The sequence below is a fragment of the Aulonocara stuartgranti genome, assembly GCF_965226115.1.
Source record: "Aulonocara stuartgranti genome assembly, chromosome: 22".
Taxonomy (NCBI): domain Eukaryota; kingdom Metazoa; phylum Chordata; class Actinopteri; order Cichliformes; family Cichlidae; genus Aulonocara; species Aulonocara stuartgranti.
Genome location: NC_138957.1, coordinates 15623189 through 15629810, shown reverse-complemented (window position 1 = coordinate 15629810; position 6622 = coordinate 15623189). Strand labels below are relative to the sequence as shown.

General features: G+C 39.7%; 1 long non-coding RNA gene across 1 annotated transcript; it reads left to right on the top strand.

The window, feature by feature from the left end:
* The first annotated feature begins 311 nt into the window (after positions 1 to 311).
* LOC309699352 lies at positions 312 to 6322 on the top strand. The gene is made up of 2 exons (XR_014274304.1): positions 312 to 962; positions 4010 to 6322. It is a non-coding gene; the product is annotated as an uncharacterized lncRNA (long non-coding RNA).
* Positions 6323 to 6622: the final 300 nt, after the last annotated feature.

Here is a 6622-nt window from a genome sequence, read left to right as displayed (position 1 = left end):
ATTTAAGTAGCTTGAAAACTGTGACAGAGATGCATGGGCATCTGCACACATGAAAGAAAGCGCAAAAAACAGAGCCCATATGGAGGTGATCTCTGGATTAGCATCGCTCAGTTCAACGCAACACAAGTACAAGTCACAAACAAGGCTGCAGAAAAAATGCGGGTCTTTATGAGTCATTAAAACAAAGTCGTCACTCTGTAATTTAGAGAGTGGAGACATCTGATCTGCAGCTGTCCCAGTCCCCACACTGCACTGCTTGTGTGAAACATCGCCCTCTGCTGACAGACATTATAGCCTAATGTAGGTGTCAGAGTATTTTTGCTTTCTAAGATTTTATTATTCATATAATAATCAGCTAAGAGTGTTTATATTTCTGTTCTGTACTCAACCAGCTGCATATTTTAATTGCTGGCTCCCTACTTCATAACGGAAACTTTGCCTTCACATTGTCACTGTTTGCCTTCACACTAGCAGGAAACCGCCACCCACGAGTAAGAAACAACCTTGTAGAGAACACAAAGTTTTTTGATAAACCACACCTGTTTTCTTGACAAGATAAGGATGATATTTCCTTTTTTGTATGCTTCATGATGTGTATAAATAAAGCCAGACTGCACCAAGGAGGTGTGTGAGTCTCTCCCTGAGTCTCTCACCCGTGCACGTTTAAAACTGCTCTAAGTGTCTGAGTGATATTTCATTGCATCTGAGTACTTTGATAATAGAATATCTTTAACATTTAATTGGTCCTTCTGAGCCGGATTGGACATTGATATTTTTTCAATGCTCCAATAGGAGACCTTCGTCAAGTCCTGACGTCGTGAGAAGCCCACGCTGTCGACTCCTCTCCAGGCAGAGGATAAAGTCCAGAGACGTGACGTTCGGGTTCTGGCCAGCGTTCTTATAAGAGGTCCACGACTTCAGGGGTTGATGAAGGAAACCAAAGCAACCACACAATAACTCAGGTGAATATTTAGCACTCACTCACATCTTGCGCAAAACGACTGAGGCAACCTGTGGTCTATACATTAAATAGTTTCCCGTCAATGTATGACAGATTAATTAAGTAACATTCTCGTCTGAAAAAGGACTGGTAGAGGTTACAGCTCGCCTGAAAGAGGGCTTGGAGCAAGTTTAATGTCAAAATACGACAGGATAGTAACATTCTCGTCTGAAAAAGGACTCGTAGAGGTTACGAAGCAGCTCGCCTGAAAGAGGGCTTGGAGCAATGTAGAAAGACACAGTGTTGCCCAGAATAAAAAACTCATTACGCGTATAATCTGTTGTTTTACTGTTTTGTTGGTGGAGTAAGTTGATTTTACAGCACATTAAGGAGGCTGAACTACTCCACCGAATTGTTTACCGTTGGTTGCTCGAGTTCTGGTGGAACGGGAAAAGGTTGTGTTTCATCACATAAAATTGACACCGCTTTCAAGGCTAGCTTGAAAGTAGAAGGCCGTGTCAATAGCCTCTCCCATTCCTCGTGCCAGAGAAAGCACCACGGGTGTGTATGTGTGTGTGTAAACGTAAATATATCTATGAGCTAATAAAAATAATAAGAAAGAAAAATGGGTAATAAATCAACAAAACTCACTGCTGACGAGCAGTGGCTAGAGAAAAATGTCCAGGCACCGGACAAACTGCAGTGACTGATAAAACCCTTATTAAGTGAAAACTAGAGATCAAAGTAGTTTAAAAAGGTTGGAAACAGACCTCAACGAATAGATATAAATATAAGAAGTACAAAAATAAAATAAATAAAGACAAAATTACATTAGAACTTATTTTTAATGTATTGAAACTAATAATAGGAAGGATAACAACCTGTAAACTTATATTAACAATGAAACATAGTTGGCAAGACGTTCATGGCTGTGTCATTGGTCAGCCAAGGAAAGTGTGTGAAAAGGTAAATGTCTCCAGCTTGGGAAAAGGTGAAGCTGCAGATCACCCGAAGCCCTTGATGGACACAAAATAAAATATAAAATATATAATAATAAATTGCTTGGTTAGACAGGCAACAGAAAGAATGAAAGTGACCGAAGGTTGGATCTGAGATGAGGCAAACAGAAGACCAGTCTAAAAAGTAGGCACAAACCTGTTCAGAGAAGAAGCAAATTTGTACAGATTGGATGAATTCTAAGTTATCTGTTTGCTGAGTAAGATGATCCCAACTATTAAATTGGCTCAGTAGTAGTATAGTAATATACACTTTTATATACACTGATAAAATGTTGTAATATACTGTTGTTATTATATGGAAAGAAAAAGATGATAATAATAAGAAGTAACCTAGTCAGTATGATGTGAGATGGACAATTGTTATGAAGTAGTCTGCATCAAGCTTAAGGTTTGCTCAAACTCAGTATAATGACATAGGAGATGAAGAAAATAAAGGAAATATCTAAACTACTTAGGTGCATAGAGGCACTTGACATGCTTGAAAACCTGGATAAAATATTACTGAGATATAGAGCACATCTATAGTAACAACTAATAAGCCAAACCCTGTAGACAACAGCTAAAGTTACAGGATTGTGAAGCTGAATTAAATATGTGGACACCGCTAAGTTGATGAGCATGTTACACATTTTCTTTTATTTTTTATTTATTTGTTTTTAGAGCAGAAGCTGCATAAAAGCCAACACATGCAGCTGTCTGTGAGCTCAGTTTTCCCTCACATGTCTGCTCTGTTTCAGTAGCAGCATTTTTCTTTTTGGGTCCTGACTCATGTATGTTTTCGGTTTTGTTTGATTATTTTATTTTGTTGATTTGGAAACAAATTCGTGACAATACTTGTTTAAAATATGTAAGATGTGTGAGATGTGTGAATTCTTTGAAAAACTAGAAATTATCTAAAAATGCCTCAAGTGAGAATGTAATGTTCCATCTATAGAGAAGAAAAAAAAAAAAAAATCTTGCTGGAAGTGATCACCTTGCCAAAACAATTGGCACTGTGCACATGTGGAGCACATCAAAAAGACAATTATATTGTCACAAAAGGAAATAATTTTGCAGAACAAGCAGCAAAACAGGCTGCAAACAATCGGCAGAGCTACTAGAAACCAACTACTGCCTACAAATACCACTTGATGTACTAAAAACCGAACAACAAGCTGCAACAATCACTGAACAAAACAAGTGGCTGAAATGTGGAGTAAACTGAAAGATGACTTAATGGTCTGTGATGGAAAACCTATATTAACAGAGTCATTACACAGGACAGCGGTTGTAGTGACACATGAGGTAAACACCTGTGTAAACAGGAGGGAGATATAGTATAGATAAACAATGCAATACACACTATAAATTTTGAAACTTTAGCGAATAATTTGTAAGAACATGCCTATTCTGTCAAAAAATAAAAAACAAAAAAAAACAACACAACTCACAAGGAAACTTAAGACCTAAGAGAGGCTAGTTTTCCATACAATCCACATGGATTTTATTGAACTTAACGAATGCCAAGCATCAAGATATGCTCTAGTAATTATAGATGTATTTTCAAAATGGCCAGAAATCTATCCAGTAAAAAGAGCAGATGCAATATCAGTGGCAAAGTGTTTATGCAATCACTTCATCCCCACATATGGCATTCCCAGTCTGATAAGGTCAGACAATGGAACACATTTTGTTAATGACATCATCAGCAAAGTCTCTGAAGCTCTAGGATTTAGCATCAAACATCACTGTGCATATCACCCACAAAGCGCAGGATTAGTGGAAAGAACTAACGGCACAATAAAACAGAGATTAAGAAAATGCATGGAAGAAACAGGAAGACCATGGCCTGAATGTCTAGGCCTAGTAAAGATGTGGATGAGAATAACACAAGGTTCTCAGAAACTTACACCTTTTGAAATCATCCACGGGAGAGCGTTTCCATTGCCAATTACCAGTGAACCTATTAATAAATCAATAAGGGAAACTACCCTAGCAGAATGGATGACTAAACTGTTTGAAAATAAAGAGATTGTGTTAAACAACCAACTGCCGAGTGATTTCTCTCCAGTGTCTTGCAGGTTACAACCAGGTGATTGGATCCTGATCAAAGTACTCCAGAGAAAGAATTGGAGTTCACCAAGGTGGGAGGGCCCATACCAAGTCCTACTTACCACACCCACCGCCTGCAAAATAGCAGAAAGACCATCTTGGATCCACCACAGCCACTGTAAAAAAGTGAGTGACAATCCAGACGCTTAGACGCCGGCTCCCCTGGCTTCTAGGTGATCTATTGGTGAAGGGAAGGGCTGATTGGGTATATCCCGCCCTTTTTTACTTCTCGCCAATAGTCTACTCACCAGAAGTCTAGGTGTGCCTGGTCATCATGAAGACACTTGTCCTCCTAGTGGCCAGCATTGCGCTCCTAGTGAGCCTACTAACACTCACCCAGATGAGAGGAAATAAACAACACCACCTGCAAAAAAGATGGACACAATGATAATTCGCATCTACGTGACCTGAACCAAGACCATAACCACCCATGGATGAACAACGCGTGGTATAGATATGTGTATGATAGAACACGCACCGACAACAGCATGGAATGCTATGTATGTTCACATATGCCAACAACAGCCGTACACGCAACAATATATGGAAAGGCACCTGAACTTGACGAAGCGATGTGTGTGTTCAACAAAGCAACAACTGGCAATTGCACACGCAGAGATTTGATGGCAACAGGACTGACCCTAAAAGGTCAAAGCACAAAGAAAGAAGACCTAATTCCATGGTGTAGTGACACAGACGTCAAACGTGTCACGAAACCACTTTCACAACGACGTATTCTAATTGAACAGACAACCCCTTGTGCCTACAATCTGACGAACTGGAACTACACCTGCAACGAAAAACATTGGGTAAACGTCAAAGCCAACAACACAAAAAACAAATCATTCGCCATAGTTTTGCCGCCGGACATACAGCACCCAATGTGTTTCAACTTCTCCGATGGAAACAGGAAACTTGGACGAAACCGCAACTGCACACAGACACTTGACCTGACCCAATCCAAAGGAATAAACACCTTCAAAAATGGAACTTTCTGGGTCCAGGGAGCCGCTTGGGCCTGCGGGCCTAAAACCTACTTCATGCTCCCACCGAACTCCACCGGTCTGTGTGCACCAGTACTAATTTCAGACCACACCTTCAAGATCACAGCAGAGACACACACGTCAAGAGCAAAACGTGAAGTTGCTGAAGTCACTGAAGTAATGCCACATGACTCAGTCTATGGATCAGATGTGCCCAAGAACTTCAAACTATGGACTGATGGTCAGAAAGTCCTCCACTCCTTGTTCCCTTGGGTAGGAGTTGGGAAAAACATGCTGAGGATCGAGACACTTGACTATCGATTTGGACTGTTCCTAAATGCTTCAATGAAAATCAACAAAGCGCAAAATGAAGAAATCGACGCAATACGCATTGTAGTGATGCAACACAGAGTCGCACTAGACATGATTCTAGCTGAAAAAGGAGGTTTGTGTGTATTGTTTGACACTACATGTTGTACATACATCCCAGACAACATACACTCACAAAACATGACCGACGCTTTGAACACCTTGAGAAAGATTAAAGATGCTGAACAACAAGACTATGTCACAAGCACTGATGATTGGTTGACATGGTTACTAGGTGGTTCATGGAAGTCCCTACTGATTAAAGGACTTGTTGGAATTGCATTTTTGCTTTTACTGTTATGTGTTTTCACAACATGTGTAGTACCCTGTCTGAAGAAAATGGTATCAAACATGGTGACAACTTCTATCAATGCTTATGTGATGATGTCTCAAATGGAAGAAATTTTGAAAGATGATCCATACAGTAATGTTTAGTTTAATTGAACACAGGACTGTTTTATGACGTTCAAACCGAAAATGTTTAGACAAGAGGTTATGAACTGACAAAAATAACAGTACTGTCATGTGAGAAATCTAAACAACAGGAGGGAATGTCAGAGTATTTTTGCTTTCTAAGATTTTATTATTCATATAATAATCAGCTAAGAGTGTTTATATTTCTGTTCTGTACTCAACCAGCTGCATATTTTAATTGCTGGCTCCCTACTTCATAACGGAAACTTTGCCTTCACATTGTCACTGTTTGCCTTCACACTAGCAGGAAACCGCCACCCACGAGTAAGAAACAACCTTGTAGAGAACACAAAGTTTTTTGATAAACCACACCTGTTTTCTTGACAAGATAAGGATGATATTTCCTTTTTTGTATGCTTCATGATGTGTATAAATAAAGCCAGACTGCACCAAGGAGGTGTGTGAGTCTCTCCCTGAGTCTCTCACCCGTGCACGTTTAAAACTGCTCTAAGTGTCTGAGTGATATTTCATTGCATCTGAGTACTTTGATAATAGAATATCTTTAACAGTAGGCCAGTACTGTAATAACGTCACAGAGTGATTTTTATAAATGCCCTCTTTCATTGAGAGAGCTCAAAGTAAGCTAATTTGCTAACTCAATCTAGCCTTAGATTAAGTTAGCAATCTAGATGTGCTAGATTGAATCTAGCCCACAGGGCATCTCTGATACCCCCTCTCCACAGAGGCGATGCCACTGCAGAATTTAGAACTGCTTCGGTGCATTTCCTCCAGAAAATGGCTCTTTA